The sequence below is a fragment of the Falco biarmicus genome, chromosome 14 (genome assembly GCF_023638135.1).
Source record: "Falco biarmicus isolate bFalBia1 chromosome 14, bFalBia1.pri, whole genome shotgun sequence".
Taxonomy (NCBI): domain Eukaryota; kingdom Metazoa; phylum Chordata; class Aves; order Falconiformes; family Falconidae; genus Falco; species Falco biarmicus.
The window spans coordinates 8,959,796-8,977,462 of record NC_079301.1 but is presented as its reverse complement, the minus strand read 5'-3'; the positions used below and the strand labels follow the sequence as shown (position 1 = coordinate 8,977,462).

Here is a 17,667-nt window from a genome sequence, read left to right as displayed (position 1 = left end):
CCCGGGCTTCGGTCTCCCGCCGCGGCCCCGTCCATTGTTGGTGCCGCGGGAGTCGCCGGCCGTGGAGGGAGGGGGGACCGGGGGTGGGGGGGGCCACCGGGCGGCGCGGGGAGCGCAGCGTGGGAGCCGCGGGCCCGTGCGGGAGGCTGGGCGAGCCCCGCGCACTCCTACAGGTGGGTGGCGGCCGCCGGCGCCCGAGCAAGGCGCTGCCGGGCCCCCCCCCCGCACCCCCCGGCACCGGGGGTCGGGGCTGCGCGGCCCCCATGCCCCGGGCAAGCCGCGCCGGCCGGCAGAGATTACGGCGCAGCTCGGCGGGTCGCGGGAAGCCGCGCAAGAGGGGAGGCGGAGGGGGGGGGGGGGAAGAGAGAAAAAAAAAAAAGGGGCAAAAAAAATTAAATAAGATAAAATAATGAAAAGCTTGCAAACGCGGGGAGCACCCTCGGGCTCGCACCGGCGGCTGGGGAGGGAAACAGAAAAGAAGCGCGAAGGAGAGAGCAGGGAATGGAAAGATAAACACGTTACCTTTGAGCCCGAGCAAAGCCCTGGAATAAAAAGGGTTTTACGAAAGTGGCGCGAAGACAATATCATGTGATCCCAGCCCAGGGCGTCTCCTTCCCGCACCGACCAGCCAAAAAAAGAGAGAGGAATAAAGGAGGGAAAAAAGTACATCCGCTCCCCTCACCATTAGCATAATTAATTGTGTCCTGCAGCTGCAGCCGCGGCTGCCCGGCCAATGGCAGCCACCGCCGCCCCGGCCTCCTCTTCCTCCCGCCCGGCGAGGATGGCGATGGCCGGGGACCGGGGGAGGCTGGGGCGGGCGGCGCGGCCCGGGGCCGGTGGGGAGCGGGCGGGCGGCCGGCGGGAGCCGTGCCCGGGGCGGGGGGCAGCACCGGCAACTTTCGGGGGGCACGGCGGCCCCTGTGGGGAGCGCTGCGGGGGGCTGGCGCGGCGGGGGGGGCCGCGCACTCGCTCCCTTCCCCGCCTGGAAGCGGCAGCCCTGCGGCCCCCCCCGGCCACGCGTGGCCGCGGTCACTCGGGACCCCCGGTGCGGCGCTGGGTGGGAACGTGTGGCCGTTTGGGGGTGAGAAGCCCCCAAACGATGCGGCGTGGGCCCGGCCCGGCCTAGCTTGGCCTACACGGGGGCCGGCGCGGCCCGCTGCACCGCCGAGCCGCTGGCGGCTGCCCCCGGCCGCCCCCCGTGGCCTTCCCACACCTGAGCCCCCCAGGTGCACCCCGAGGGGCCCGGCTGCACCTCAAGCCGCCCCCCGAGGGGTCTGGCCCGAGCTTGGCCGGCCTGGGGGACCCCCGGCCCTGACACGGCAGGGCGGGCTGCCTTGGCGGGCGGCCCTCGCAGGAATGCTAAAAATGCGCTAATTGTGCCCTGCCAGCGGCCGCCGCTCCTCAAGGATTAAAAGTACTCATCCTTTTTCAAAATAAAAATAAAAATAACATCGATCGGGAAGGAACGGTTTCGCCCAGCTTCCACCCCCCCACCCCCCGGCCGCTGCCTTCGGTTTGGCGAAAAAATACGAGGTGCCTGGTTGCACCCTGATCATCGGTATCTGAAGTTAGAACAAAAAGGTCCCCATGGAAACGGGGGAGTAATCTATCAGTATTGCGTTCGTTACGCGAAGAGAAAAAGGCTTTTGTCCCGCCTGTATTTACTACTGTTTAATTTCTTTTTGAAAATTCTGCAGCCAAGTTCCCCCAGGTTTGGAGGGCGAGCTCGGCCGAGCGTCCCCGCTGCCCTCCCTGCCTGCGCATGTGAGGCCTAAAACAAAGCGACCGTATCAAAGCGCTCCCCGAGCAAGACGGGAGGGCTCTCCGCAGGCAGACCTGTTTCGGGGGCTGTTGTATTATTTGTTCCAGAAACTGCAATTTGTTTCTTCATTATCAGTGGAAATGCTCGGCCGGGTTGTTCTTTGCAGACTTTCACGTTGCGGTGTCCTCGGGTAGATGCTGAATTTACTGACTCCTGATTTGGAGCTGCGGGGAGATGCCATGTAATGGAGGATGTGGTAAAATTCAAAATTTAAATTTTCTCCCCATCAGGCAAAGTACCATTCTGAGGTCCTGAATCACGAAAGCTAAAAGAAAGCAAAGTGCTCAACATTAAAGTCGGTAATTTAGCACGGGTGTGTAAATTTGTTATCTGTGCCCCTGCAGAAATGGACGAGTGAATTGACACAGAAACATACAAATCAAGTGTCCCAGTAACGCATATACGCACAACAGGATAGAAAACATTCCCAAATAAAAGGTACTTCGTGTCCAACCCTGTGAAAAAACTTTTTAAAACTTGTAGCAAACAAGCACTAAACATGGCACAGTACTAGAAAACTTTCTTTGTAAGAGAAAAAAATCATATGCTTTGCGTTGATTTTTTTATTTAACATGAAAAGTTGTATCATACCTGTTATTCAAGTCTTATGTATGGATAAAGTTATGTGTAAGTGTAGCAGCTTTTACTCAGTCCATGCTGGAAATTGATTATCTCTTTTCTGTCAGCTCAGAAATAAATTAGGCTCTCAACAAAGAGAGCCTGAAGATGGTGAAATAAGTCTACATGAAGTGTTGCACAGATAAGATTAAATGGTATTTTTACATCCTCCTGCTGACCTTTGACTTGTATTTTTGTGTATCTTGGAATGGAGTCTTGGGGTCTGCAAACACATCGGCTGCTAAAAAAAGTAATGGTCAAAGAAAAAAATGCCAGAACGTTTCTTAATATTTTAAAGGGTATTGTCTAGCTAAAGCATTCATCTGCCATGTTAGCTAGGCAGAGTTTCGCCCTGTGTTGACGGCCTTTTCAAATGCACGTGATTTATAGATTGTAAGGTGGTGCTTGTAAAACATATTACTTACTGGGGTAAGGTTTTATTCCAGGTTAGGAGGACCATTACGAAGACTAAGAGAGGTGTTAGCCCTGTGCAGAGGTAGCAGAAAAAAAAGAAAAAAAATTCTCTGAAAATCACTTTCAGAATTTATTGTGAAATTATGTAGCTCACTTTTTCCTTATAGCAGATATGCAGAGGGTTGGATGTTTTTCCTGTAATGGAATCAACGTGCTTGCGTATATGCTGAGAAGGTATTTCTGTTTCCTTCACTGTACTTTTCTTCTCAGTGCTGCAGATCCTTCTGCTCTATCTCTTTGGTTACTGATTCATTCCTGCTCCAACAACTCTGTTCGAGGATTGCCTTGGACTGTCTCCTCCACTTCTCTTTCCTTCAAGAATCAGAACTATTGTCTGACCTTTTTCATGCTGAAGAAAGCGCGGTGAATTGTGCTGAACTACCCAGATGCACTGAACTATCCGGGTACATAAAAGAAAAGGAATGAAAACCAGAAACAAGTAAGAGGGATGTAGCTTTGTGAAACAGAAAATTATTTTTCAAAAAAAAACATTCAAAGATGCAGATCAGTTGCTCTATGGAGAGATTTCTTTCAGGTTAATAAAATCTAACTTATTTCTCAAAATTCTGGGAACAGTTGAAAGTCTTAAGAAGGTCTTCTACTAAACTTCCAGAACAGCAGCATGAAATCAGTGTCCAAAACCCTCTTTTATAGCCGGGTCTGGAGTCTTTCAGACACATTTTATAATTTTGCAAGAAAATGTTCAGAGAGATCAGGTCATCTTAAAAAGAAACAAAAAATGTAAAGGAATATTTAAGAAAAAATACTTCAACAGTCAGCTACAGAGTTATTCTCTTGATCTTGCAGAGGCTGCTAACTTTTTCTGTGAATGCTCAGACAATCACAACTCCGGCAAATCTTTGCAGGCGTGGAGTTCCTAAAGATCATTCCTCTTCTGCACACTTTGGATTTTTCATATAACTGTGGATTGCCTGTCATTTGCTGCTAAACTGTCTTAAAGTGTTCAGCTGAGAAATATGTAGAATGAAAATTATTTTCCTCCTATGAGGACAGAAAACACTTTGAGATTAAAATGCACTATTTTCCTCAATGTAAATGAAAAATTTAACTCAAGATTAGTTTTCTGAATAGTTGCTATGTATTTGCACTTCCCTATGAAAAATGGCCGATAACAGAGGGGTTTCCACAAAGTATTTCACACTTCTGTCATTGTATTAGTAAAACGTTTGAAAGTGGCATTCACCTTTTAATTTCTGTGTACTTTATTTGTAGAACTATTTAATGTAGAAAAACAGGGCACGCATAAGCTATGTTGCCTTGCATTTTTGTTATGTGAAATACGCTTATAAAACCAGTAAACCTGCTCCTAAAGAAGACCAATCCGCATGTAAAATGAGAAACAAATGTATACTAATGGCATGGACTTCATGTCTAATTTGAATTTTTATTTTTTTTACAGTATTGATTGCTGTGATAAATAATGTAACATTTGCTGTATCTCTGATATGCTGTAAAGGACTGCCGCATACTAATGTCTGAAACCTGTCTTTTTAAGAGCTCTTTGACAATTTATTATAAACACTTTTATTACAACGAAATGTAAATGTAAAGAACGAAAGCTCTGTCTTGCATTTATTTTCATAGTTTGGTAGCTATGTAAATATGCTAAATTCTGCATTTTGATTTCTAATACTTTTCATTTATTTTGTATTTATATTGTTTTCTAGCAGACTGAATTTACATTTCTGTGCAGCTCCTTTATGCAATTTCTATACGTTTTGATTCTGTGAGTTGCTCCCACTTTCATTGCATCATGGGAAGTAAAATGAACTCATCCCTTCACAGTACTGGTTTCTTCATCTCTCTGGTTTCAGGTGGGTTAAATCCTGAAATCTGGATCTAAGTTGTCTAATTGAAAAAGCAGCTACTTGCATGACTAAGTGACCCGTGTTGTGTTCATGCGGTAGGGCCCTATGTAATGCTGAGCTGCTATGTTAGAAATGCTCCCCATAGGAACTTGCTCAGTAACAGGGTCTGCATTTTTTTCATGTCAAAATCAATTCTTTGAGGACAGCGTTTTGCAAGCGTAGCCAAGCTGGCCATGCATTTTCCACTTCAGATTCTCTAGGTAGGCTTTCTGGTTAAACACATCTTCACACACACTGCGCATCCTTCTGCCATTTTGATAAGATCATGGATGATACCTGCCCAAACTACTTCACTAAAGTTTCTGTCATTTGAGATTTGCCTTTCTCTTTGGAAGGTTTCTGTTGTATTACAATTTCTCTGCTTCATTTTGCATGTTCTTCGCACATATAGGTTTCCAGTTTTGCCAAATATTACTGGTATTTTGATGAGTCTTCTTATTTGTCTATATAACACAACATTTTAATTCATGACTGCATCCCTGCATTCTAATTATGAAGCACAGTTTTCTATTTTATAACACTACTCAACTTTGCCTTTTGTAAAATTGCTTAATATATTTTATTTCTCCGCAGCTGGCAATCAGACTGCGTTGTGAGAGCTGTCTAGGTTTTGTGTACATCTTCATTTTTTGATAAGCCACATATCTAAATATGTGCCTAAGCCCTTAAAACTGTTAAATATCTTTAATGAGGGGTGTATAAGTTTGCAAACCATGAAAGCTCTGTCCTGAGGAGCAGTACTCTTTCCCTCAAAACAAGTTACAAAGGCAGGCTACATCATGAAGGTGATCCTACACATGTTTTATACACATGCTGGGTAATGTGGACACAAGCAATCCCGCTGATTATTCAGCCCAGTCCAGATGTGCAAGGGCAGGGAAGCTTTGGGTCCCGGTCCTGCACAGACATTTGTGTGCAGCTTAACTTCTCCTTCAAGCCAGGGGAAGAAAACAGGACATGTTTAAACTTCTTTACTGTGCATGTGTAAATTTAAGAATATGCTCAAGTCATTTCTAGATAAGACATCTCCTTCCAAAGTATATTTCCCTTACACCACGTGACATTTTAGAAATGAGTCAATAAATTACTGTTTGACTACAAGTTACACATAGAATTCATATTTTATTGAGCTCTGTCACTCTGTTACTGTAGGATGCAGTACAGTATTGCCTACATTTTCCTCTGCAATCTGCAGGTGTTATCAGTGTGTGAGGTAAGGACCTGGTGAGAAGATCCAGACCTTGTCTGGGTGGTCTGTATGTTGCTTTCTGTCCTAACATTACTTCTCAGGTAAAGGAACACATCTACCTTTCCCCTGTTGATCAGCCTGTACGCGCTCTAGGGGGTTGAGCAGATATTAGATTTTGAGACCTGTTTCTGACAGGCAGCCTCTGAAAAGAGGCAGAGAGATGGGTGTTTCTGCATGTAAGAAAACTGGCAGCGTAGACACACACCACATCGTCATGCACAGCCAAAAAAACAGCTGGCACTTTTTTCCCCGACGTTGAATTCCTACAGCTGCATGCAATAGGAAATGCTAGGATTCCTCTCTCTTTTTTGCAGAAGAAACATGAGCATGTTTCAGACAGAAGCTCTCTGGTTGCCTGTTAAATATACAAAACTTGTGTAGACGCAGGGCAGGCTTTATAAACCACCTGCAACTGGCAGGATGCTCCTACTTCACGAGGTCTCACCAGCATCCCTGAGGCCCTCTTCTGTGCGACATCAGATGGTTCTTCAAGAGCACCAACAATCGGTGCCTCTTCAAGAGCATCTACTGCATGAAAGCACGTCCTAGACAAAAATTAGTGTGTGTAGCCATGAAACTCAAAATCCTGTCGGTTGGGATAAGCTCCTCAGAGCAGGGCAGCACAAAGTAGTTTCTACATCCATTTGGGGGAGGCATTTCATTATGCAGCTTGTCAACGTTTCCTTTCGGTGATTCCCTTTCCGAACACCAGTGCAGGAGCTGGGCAGCAGCTGCAGGTGTATCTCAGAGAGGCTGTCGCCTTTTGCAATCGCATTTCAGAAATTCAGGGGAGAGTTGAGTTCGCAGGGCAGTTGAAACACGTTGGAACCTCAGGCTGACTAAACACTGGGATGCCTACTCCAGCCTGCAGAGCAGCTCAGGATTAGAAGGGCATAAAAACAGCTTAAACCTGCTGTATGTTGCCAGAGCTATGGCCAGAGGCATAACACACAATCTCACCTCTCCTCCCGATGCAACGCTTTTTTCCAGTGCATGTGTTGTGCGCCGGGTCCCTACTAAGCCACTAAAACATATTAACAGCAGTTTAACACATTTGGGGATGCTCATAATTAAAAGATGAGCCTGTTATCCCAAGCTCAAAATGTTCTGCTGGAAAAGAAAAACATGACAGGAGGCAGACAAACCTAGGCATGAGGAAGAACATGTGGGAAATGGTGGGAAGATCTGCTTTGAGTATAAAGTCCAAAGATCCAGCCCAGCCTGGCTATAAAGCTGAGGATAGGTAGAGACTGGAATTCACATACAAAGGCGCAAAGGTGGGTTTTTTGGCAAAAATACTGGCCTTTCTAGGAGGGAAGCTCCTTTCTGCAACAGAGTGCAGTGACTAAATGTCTAACCAAGGACAGGGGGTGGAATTCCCCCGCCGGGACCTGTCCCAGCTGCGAAAACCTCCCGCAAGCGGTGTCCCCCCGCCGCAGCGGCACCGGTGCGGCTCTGCCCCCCAGCCGCGGCCGGGCGAAGTACAGCTCCGGGGGGGGACGGCGTGTGTCCCCGGGTAATGCCCCCGCGCTGGTGACAGAGGGAGACAGGGGGACCTGCGGGGTGAAGCCAGGAGCTGACGAGACCCCCAGCCTGGAGCCCGGCGCCGGGCAGGCGGCTGGAGATGTGGGCTGCTGGCAGCATCCCGCCGGCGGCGGGGGCAGCCTGGGGTGCGATGGAGCCCCGGCACCGGGGACAGCCCGGGGACCGGGGACAACCCGGGGTGTTGACGGAGCCCGGACACCGGTGGCAGCCCGGGCACCGGTGGCTGCCCGGGGACCTGTGGCAGCCCAGGCACCGATGACAGCCCGGAGCCCGGTGGCTGCCCGGGACAGGGGGCAGCCCAGGGCGCGATGGCAGCCCGGGGCGCGATGGCAGCCCGAGGAACCGATGGCAGCCCGGGGACCGGTGGCAGCCCGGGGACCGGCAGCGCAGCAAACGCCGCCCGGCACAGCCGGCGGGGCCGAGCCCTGCCACCGCGGAGCGCAAGCGGCTGCAGCGCCCCCGCCCCGCCCGGCTGCCGCCCCGCCGCCGGCCGGCGAGAGCGCGGTGGGACCGGTTCCTGCCCCATCACATCCGCTAACTCATTCCCCCTGGCTCAGTCTTCCAGAACTTGGAGCTATTAGTTCTGGGAAAACACCCCCCTCCCCACGTTTGCATAAATTTGCTCCTACTGTGTAAATGAACCTATGAAATCTATTTCCAAAGCGATGCTTCTGAGGTGTCATTTCATTAACCCGGATAAAACACAGAATGGATGTGGATGCCAGGTATTTTTTCATGTCGATCATGTATCTCAGGACACTCGAGTTCTCTTAATGTTTAAGAACGGTTTACTGTGCAGCTCATGACATGAAATTATTTTCCAGTTAAACATGAGCCATATGCAACCAGACGAGGCAAATTTGCAGTTTTCATCGCAGAGTTGTCAGCTTTGCAAAAATGAGTGAAAACATTCAGATCATTGTGATTCAGCCCTTGAAAGTCATTACATTGGACATTTAATAATGTTACCCGTCATTATTTTTTTTTTGCAAGAATAGAAGTTAAAACTACAGGCAATGTGTAGAAAGTCTTCGAGGCAGTAACTTTTTAAGAATTTATGCTAACCTGAGTTAATAAATAAGTCATCTAGTTCCCAACTCCTCCTGTTACATATGCCCTTTTGTTAACAATTAGAGAAAAATCATACGTTATATTCTTTAGATTTTCATGGAAATTATAGGTGAGTTCTGCAAATGCCTAAACACGCAAGTAGCTTTATTTATGTGATTAAAGTTGCTTTTGCATGTAAATATTTGCAGGATAAGCCTTTAAAAAGCATACATCAACTAAAAATATTGATATGTATAACTTTCCCTGTTCAATTAGTTCTTGCCAGTACCGACTAGCAAAAATAGGGCATTCGATAACAAAAATGCCTTTCTGCCACGTCAAATGGTGAAAGATTTGTTGACTTCTGCCTCCTACAGGATTGAGATAGAAAAAGGCAAGTTTAGTACTAGAGGCAGGACTGTCTAAAACCAGAGATTCTGCAAATGACTCTGTCATCATAGCCACACTTAATTTCCACAAAATGCTACATTCTGCTATTTGAATCTATCACAATTTTTTTCTTCTATGTGATCATTACAAGAAACCGAAGAGAATCAAATTCAAGAAAAGTAATTGAAAAATTAAGAGTTTTAATACAGAGCAAAATGCAAAATGTATAGCAGCATGCGTTTACCATTGATTTTTTTAAAGTTTCAAAATTGATTAATTGAAAAACTTGGGGGAAAAACCAAAAATGCACAAAAATTACAGGCAGACAGCAAGAGAGCAACTAGCATGGCTGGGGTTACTTTCAGATCAGCGTGTGTTCTTATGTAAACTGAAAAGCTTAAAAGATAACAGCAGCAGTAACTATTAATACTGAAATCATATCTATCGACAAGAAGACAGTCATAGGAGTTTTATGAGCTCTGCACAGGAGTGAAACTCTAACTGAAATATATATTACACAAAACAAACTCCGTGCAATTTCACCTCAGAAATGCTTTTGAGGTACCTTGTGACGAGGCGCTGGGTCATGACCTAGGTCTTGAGAAGCCTGAGTTAGTAGATGTTAGTTTTCGTTGGGGCTTTGTTTACCATGGACTTAGACATTTTGTATTATTAAGAATCTGTGGCTTATGAGGACATTCTATTTATCTTACCAGTCTTTTTTGATGGAAATGCCTGAATTTTCTTGGAAACAGGGATTTTATTGTGGATTCTTGGTGCCCCTTGGAGAGGCTTATTTTTCTGGACAATAGTTTTCCTTAGTGTCACTACCCTTTTGATTTCCCAATGGTCACAGGCTCTCAAGGTCGTGCAAAGTGCATCCTTTTGTTATAAAGGACCCAGAATTTTGTATAAAAAGGCAGCAAAAAGATCTCTGTTTAGTGATTTAAAGTATATTTTCTGCCATGTATCTCTGCATTAGATTTTGGCCATTTTGCTAAAAAAAACTGTGTAATTGGGAAGATAAAAGGTTTACAGGCAAATTACAAGAGTACGTTCAGAATATATATGTATTTTAATTTACCACACATTCCCATGTAAAACTGAAATGCAGATTCTGAAGCAGAATTTTCCACATGAACCTCTGTATAACTTAAAAATTCAATGTATCAGAGATCTTGTACCTTACATATATTTTCATTTAAAGCATTAAACCAAGATGCCTTTCTATTTGGTTTAATTTGATTTAGCTTGGCTTTTCCTTTCCTTTCTAAATTACTCATTTAGATAGATCCTGTTCTCTTACATTCCTCCTGATGAGTGCTGCATTACAAAATGTGGATGGCTGCTGTGGCTTGTGGTCTCACTGCATTTTGTGATGGTGCCTTGCTTTGCCTAGGAGGTAAATAGTTCCTCTCTGTACTAAGCAGAAAGCACAAAACTTGATGAAGACTGAAGATTCAGTGAGAATAATATGAATTCTAACATGCAGTTTTCCTTTAAGATTTGTCTGTGTTTGCAATCCCCTTTTGACCTCTGTAACATCGAGTTTTGATTAAATGTGAGAAAATACATCAGTCTTTAAGGGTGTTAAATTTTAATTCTTTTGCACAGAATTCCCTATAAAATTATTCTCTGCTTTGTAGGAAATATATGAAATCGTTTCAAAAACTGTTTGACAGCATGCCTAGGAGTAAGTACAGTTTGTCTTCAAAACATTGTAGGCTGCATGAGGTGCCTCAGGGCTCAAGAGGTCACTTGTAGGTTTGGGCTTTTTACGAAGTTTTTAGCATGCCTGTTAGGCTGCGGGCTTTTGTTGTGCTGCTTCTTCCAGCCTTTGCATAATCAGTTTTAGAACTACCCTATCATGTGTTCTCACTAGAAAATCTGCAACCAAAAATAATTGTTACAAAGATCCCATGCGTTAGCAACTTAAAAATCATTGCTTTGAGGACAGTTTAATTGTCTTTTGAAAAAGGGATTAGTCCATGTGTTTCTACAGAGACAACCAACAGTTGCAACATAAAATATTTCAGTACTCTTAGCATTGTTCCCACAGATAAATTCTCACAATCAGTTTAATTGTAAAATTACGCAATTCAAAACAATCTTTTTTAAAAAAAAACTTCTCCACTTTCCTGACATAAATGTGGACTTTAAAGCTACAGCCTTTTGAACCATATTTTTTTTTCTCCAAATATGCTTTTCCTTACTTTTTTTGAAAGTCTCGAAGAAGAAATGAGAAAAATCAGTTGATTTCTCTTTTTTTTTTTTTTCACAAGTAGTGTCTGACCATTTTCATTGTCTAAACTTGCTCCACTAGCACAGCACTTTAACTTTGCTCTGCAAATCCCTGGGTAACATTTATGTACAAACAAAAGAGTGGTAACTGCATATTTTACCTGCACACATTTTTATTAAAAGAAAATTTAATTACAATGGTTTGCATAAATTACCAGCCAATTCCCTGATACAAAGCTTATTAAAGTCAATGGGATTTTTTCTCTTCACTGATTTCAAGTTGAATTAGAGAAAGTCATTGAAAAATATTTTAACAACAGCTTTTTTAAATTTTGTATAACAATATATGACACAATAGATTGTTTTCAGAGACAATAACACAGAGAATTTTATTTATCTATATTTTTTATTTGCTATTTTTCCATATTTTGCAATCTTCAGTGGAAAAAACGCTACTAGCTTCAATAGCAGCTTTGCTTAATTAAGAATTTAGGACCAGTTTTTCTTTCTTTTTTTTTTTTAATCTTTTTACTTGAAATGTTTTCAGGTCAAAGTAGAGCTGATTCTCTAATTAAGCTCTTACATGCTGCTATGTTCTAATAACGATAGAGTTAGAAGGCAACAAATTCACTAAATCCCCCAGTCCTGACAAGTCAGGTTATTCTCCCATCTGCTCCTATTTACCAGAATCACTTTTAAAATCTACCTCTCCGATTCCCACAGAGCAGGCTGAAGGATTTTCATTACCTCGGAGTTACATATTTAATTTGTAAAGAGATGATGAATTCTTAAAAGGTTCTATTCCACACAGCGGTTGTTGGGTTTTTGTTTTTGTGGTTGTTTGGGTTTTTTTAGAAGAATATGGAATTTTCTTAGAAACCATGATTCCTTTTTAGTTTAGATCTTTTCTTGAGCTTTGGATGATGCAAGCCATAGGCATAAACAGCTACACAAAGGAAACTGGGATTTTATTGTGCATTCCTGGTGCCCCTTGAAGAGCTTATTTTTGTGGACAATAGTTTTCCTTCGTGTCACCACCCTTTTGATTTCCCAGTGGTCACAGGGTTCCAGGGTCGTGAAAAGTGCATCCTTTTGTTCCTCCTAGCCTAAAATTCTGTATAAAAAGGCAGTTAAAGGACCCTAAAGTTGGTTAAGGCATGGAGGGTATTTTGTGTAGCAGAACTTAAGTTGCATGCTTTGTTAAATTACAGTTAAGATCGCAATTCAAAAGAGAAGATACCATTAAACACATTGTTAGAGTATTCAAACATTAATAAATAGCTACTCATAAAGTCACATAATTAGTCTTGGAATATCTCTTATCATTCAAACAATGATCACCAAACAACAAAAATCAAACTTTACTTTAATATCTAGCTATAATTAGAATTGGCTTAATTAATTTTCTAGTGTCTTTTTAAAAGGGCTTTACTATGTATCTTTAATTTTGTTGAGAAACAGTAACTAAATTATTAGCTACTCTTTCAGTTAAATCATGGTTCTTAAGGACCCTTTACTCTTTCAAAAAGACTAATGGAAAGTGAATTTCTGACTGGAAATTTAATAGCCCATCTTTGAAGTTTTTCAGGAAATAAATATGCACATTTCTTAAGTGTGTGTAATTCATTCTTAAAATAAAATTACTACACTAAATAAATTCTGCTATTTGCAGTAGTATATCTCTTTAACATTCCCACAGCACGCTCCCATCATTGTCTCAGTTTTTATATATGTTTCTAATACAAGACGGCTCTTTAAGAGGAGATGCAGCCCAGGACCTAATTGTTGGAATTCGTGGCTTGACAGTATCATGCCCTGGATAAAGTCAATATTGTAAAAGAAGCAAGCTGGCAGTCGCTCTCCCCTCCTACATGCACATGAAGTACTCTAAAGTAGTTTTCAAGGTCCTAACAAGAGCAATAGCAGCTACTGGGTGGAGAAGAGTGGAAGAAGCTGGAGTGGGGCTGTAAGGGCTGGGGAGGTGATCAAACACAAGGTTGCGTCCTGGGGGGGAGACAGGCTGGAAGAGAGGGGAGTCATTCACTAATACTGGAGGCTGAGATAAAGCACCTGATTTATTTATTGATGCTGGAGCCTGCAGTGCAGTGTCAGACTGTGCCTTGGGAGTAAGACTGATCACATCCTGACTGATCACATCCTTTAAAGACAGAAAATCAGTTGTTTCCCAAAGTAAAATGTTCCATGAGAAGTATATTATCTCAGAACAAGTGTTGTTACCTTTTTTTTTTTTTTCCCTAATAAAAAAAAATAATCAGGTATGCAAAACCTGAAATAGTCTAATCTGGAAAAGCTTCATGGCACTTGTCAGTGGATTGCTGCATGTTCTCATCTTCCCTTTTTAGCCAAATTCCCATGAGGCAGGCAGAGGTTTCTGTGGTCTATTTTCTTTTTTTTATTATTTATTTTTTGGAAAAGAGTCCGTCAAGATAAAGACATTTTGCTTACAGAAAGAGCAGGATACATTTCCCAACATAAACACTGCAGTTTATAAATTAATGGGTCTTGTGCTGAAATGTATACCAAAGCCTTCTAAATCTTCCCTGAAAAACAAGAGAGTATTTTTAAGGATATTTTATGGATCCCCTGTACTCTCTCCCTTTTCAAAGAATTCAACCTTGTATTCTGAAGGTGCGATGCTGATTTTTCTAGGGGCAAAAGGAGGGCACTTGGAAATAGAAAGAATAGACCCTGTGAAGTATTCCATGTCCAGAAGACACTTTCATTCTTACTGTTCAGATATCTTGTTACCTTGGAAATGGAAGGTATTTCTAATTTACCAGAATTAAATTAAACCAATTTATCTATCAGCCGCTGGAATGCTCACATATTGGCTATATCTAATGCCAGACTGGCGAGTCACTACTAGATGAGTGGACAGGATTTCACTGATATCTAATACTGGAAGTATTTTCCCTGGTTCAATGTACAGATTATGCTTATTTATGTTATGACAGGATAATTTTCTTTGCAGTTGGTGGGTAAGACATTTAGTGAGCAAACTTACAGTGAAGCAGCAGTTAATGGCTGCTACCAAACTTCCTTGTCTTGTTTGACCACACGGTTTTCCTCAACTCAGCTTGCCATCTCCAGGTGCCTATCTCAGCCCAGGGTCTCTAGCAGCCTGAAGGATAATTTGAAGCAGGATCTCATAAAACAAACATAAGCTAGTATCAGAACAAAAAATAGATTTGGAGGCTAAGAACGGTTAATTTCTGTTTTGTTCCGTGCCTCCATTTAATACAAGGAAAGAAGCTGAAAGAATTGAGAGGGAGGGCTTATTCCAAGAAATGTTTCTAGGTTTGTCCCTTGCTCAACATAGACCAGTCACTCGCTACTTGATACGAATTGGAGGTGCTTCATTCTAGCAAAGCGTTAATTATACCCTTGGCTAAGTAAATGTTGAGGCTGAAACACATAATAATGTACGTCACACATTTCCATGACATAATATATACACACAAGATAAACTAGCACCATGTACCAGAAAAGCACATATAAAATACATTTCAAATGATATAATTAAATTTTAAATATTGTTTCTACAATTTCATATTTAAAGTTTAATGTTACAAAAGCTAGCATCCTTTATTACGTATCTCAGAAATGTATTTTATTTTGTTGGTTTGATGAAAAGCAAAAGACGTTTAAGCTAGTGCTAGTATGAAGAGCTGTAATTGTTCTCCTATGCCCTTTCAGCTGTGAAAGGGCAACAAGAGACTCTCCTTCCTCCACTAACTCTGTCAGAATTCACACCGGGCTGCTCACCAGGAGGATGGAGTACAGCTATCTCCAACACTCACTTGGACACTCATGTCAGACAACCAGTACAACCCATGGAAAAATGTAGTTGGCATGTAGCAAAGGGCAACATCTCCAAAACTCTCTGTTGCTCTCAAGGACCCACGCACAGAAAGCTAAATCTTTATTGAAAGGAGTCAAAGAAGATTCTTCTTAATATACGGTGCTGAACCTGTTGTTGTACTTGAAAATCTGGGAACTTACACAGCAGTCCACCTCTTCACAAGTCAGATGTGAGAAGATTGGATGAGGGATGCTTTCCAAACCAAAACTGCTTTTCCAACCCACTTCCAGTTAAAAAAACGGTGACTTCATGGACAAAAATATATATATAACTTGTGGTAGGACTCAAAAGGGATAAATTGAGTCCAGAAAAAAAAATAGGGAAAAACCTTTTAACTACTGAAATATTGATTAGCAGTGGGAATGGTCAAGTGGTTTTTAGAAAGGGGCTGAATCATGTTTTGGTCACAGAGTATCTCCAGACCCCCCCTAGCTCTAGGAAATGTGCTCATCCTAGACCCGAAGATAGCATCCGTACATACATGTAGCTCCCAGACCTTCACAGTATTTTATTTTTTCACACATCCCCAATGATCAGATTAAGAACAGCAACAGTATCCAGTAAAATAATGTCTTTATTTTCTGTATTTTATCTTCGTAACCACAATTCTGCTTTCCTAAATACTTTTTCAGATGTAATTAAGATATGCTAGCTTAGGTAAGGGCAGCTTTGTCTCATAAAAGCAGTCATGGTAAGGTGACATAAACAAATAAATTAGAATAAAAGGTGTTTGAGATGGTTTTGAATTGCTTTGGGTTTTTTTTCTATATTATTCAGAACACGTGTGTGTGTGTGTGTATCTGCTGGTGTTTAATATCTACAATGAAATTCACCATAATTTGTTTACTTTAATATTCAAATACATATGGTCCCAAGTGAAATTTCAATGGAAGTAGTTATGTTGTATAATAATAAACATGATGTATATGTTTCAAAAAAGATTCCTAACTGTGTCTCAAAAGACTGTGACTTGATAATTCATAACCTCTTGTGTTTTATTCAGGACGAACTTGTGCCACGTACTACCTAAAGCTGCAGCAGACATTGGTTGTGATTCAAGTAATTTGTATTAGTTATACCAAAGGCTTTAATTTTCCCTTCTTCTCTTGGCAGTAACTCTCAACATATCATTTTTCAAACCACAGACCTGAGAAGATTCTTGCTGAATGTTCAGAGGAGAATCTAACAAGTCCCTCAGCAGCATTAGTGAGTCGGTCTAATGCCTCTCTAGGAAATTTTCTCAGGAAATTTAGCAGCAGACAATCTTCTGTGCTGTATAGGTATGCAGGACAGGTACATCAGTTGTAATGTCTGAGCATCTTCCAGGAATACATTAAGTAAAACGACTAGCACGTCTTGTATGTGGTTCATGGTGCAGAGAGAAACTGTGCATTAGGGAAGAGTGGAAAATGAAAACAATTGGAAACTTTCTCTGTGTCTTCCAGCAGTGCTACCTGTTGTTCCTCCTCCCGAGACATGATTTCGTTCTTCTGTGGGTTTGTTGAGGTTTTTTTTGCAGGTCTAAGTGCCTGAGACAGTCTCAAACTTCATGAAATCCAGAAGCTAAAATGACGAACATCTTTTTTCTAATGCTTTAAAAGTGAACTGCCGAATTCTTGTAAATGTTGTCTTCCTGGCAGGTTTCCTTGTCCTTGGAAAGCAATAGTGCCCCCGTGGCAGCCAGGACTGCGAAGAACAGAAGGTGGGAAGGTTGATTAGAGGCTGCTCTCAGTATTCTGAAAAATAGTTTGTTTAATGCACACATTTCTCTCCAGAAGAACAAGCTGCCCATCTGCTCTGCATTTTCAGACCGTACGATCACCAGTCTGGGTATGGACTGATTCTTTCTGAGGGGGGGAACAACAACCGAGCTCCTCCTGTGGGACCTGGTGGCTTGACTCCTGAGGTCACTTTTGCTTGCTGACCTCATTGCCATCTTTTACCAAGTCACTTGGAGACAGAGCTGTCACCCTCCTTAAATCATATCATTTGATATTTATTTTTACTGTGTGTTTAGAAATCTGGTGCCATTTACAAATATTCTCTTCCAGATCCAGCAAGGACAGTTGGAGATATTGCTGCCTTCAGCCTGCTATCCCAGTCCTCTTCCAAAGAATACTGACCCTGCAGATCTACGGACAGAGGAACTCACAGTGCACACTCTCTAGTACTCATTAAGAAAAATCATGTGAGTAATGTACATAGATGTGTTCGGTTAATCTGGCTCAGGTGAATGGTGGGGAGATAAAGGGGCTTATTTTAAACTGTTCTGCCAGCACGGACAGTGAGTGTGTCTTGTGGGAGGAGGACACTGGGGAACATCAGCCAGCACATGCACTTGTATCAGTATACTGGATTTATTTTTATTGTAGCGGTTTTCATCTCAAATAGATTCTGGCTGACGCGTTTCCAAAGGAAAGCATTTCTGAGGGAGAAAGATGAATGTCCCAGAAAAACAATACTAAAATGTCTCTCTCTTTCTCCCATCATGGTTGTTAGAGCTTGA

General features: G+C 42.6%; 1 protein-coding gene across 1 annotated transcript in view; it reads left to right on the top strand.

The window, feature by feature from the left end:
* Positions 1 to 1,193: 1,193 nt before the first annotated feature.
* The window catches only part of LOC130158635 (P2R1A-PPP2R2A-interacting phosphatase regulator 1-like), a 180,493-nt gene continuing 164,019 nt past the window's right edge, over positions 1,194 to 17,667 (top strand). The window contains exon 1 of the mRNA XM_056359427.1: positions 1,194 to 1,198. The gene's annotated coding sequence lies outside the window, so the exon portion shown is untranslated. The remainder of the gene's footprint in view (positions 1,199 to 17,667) is intronic.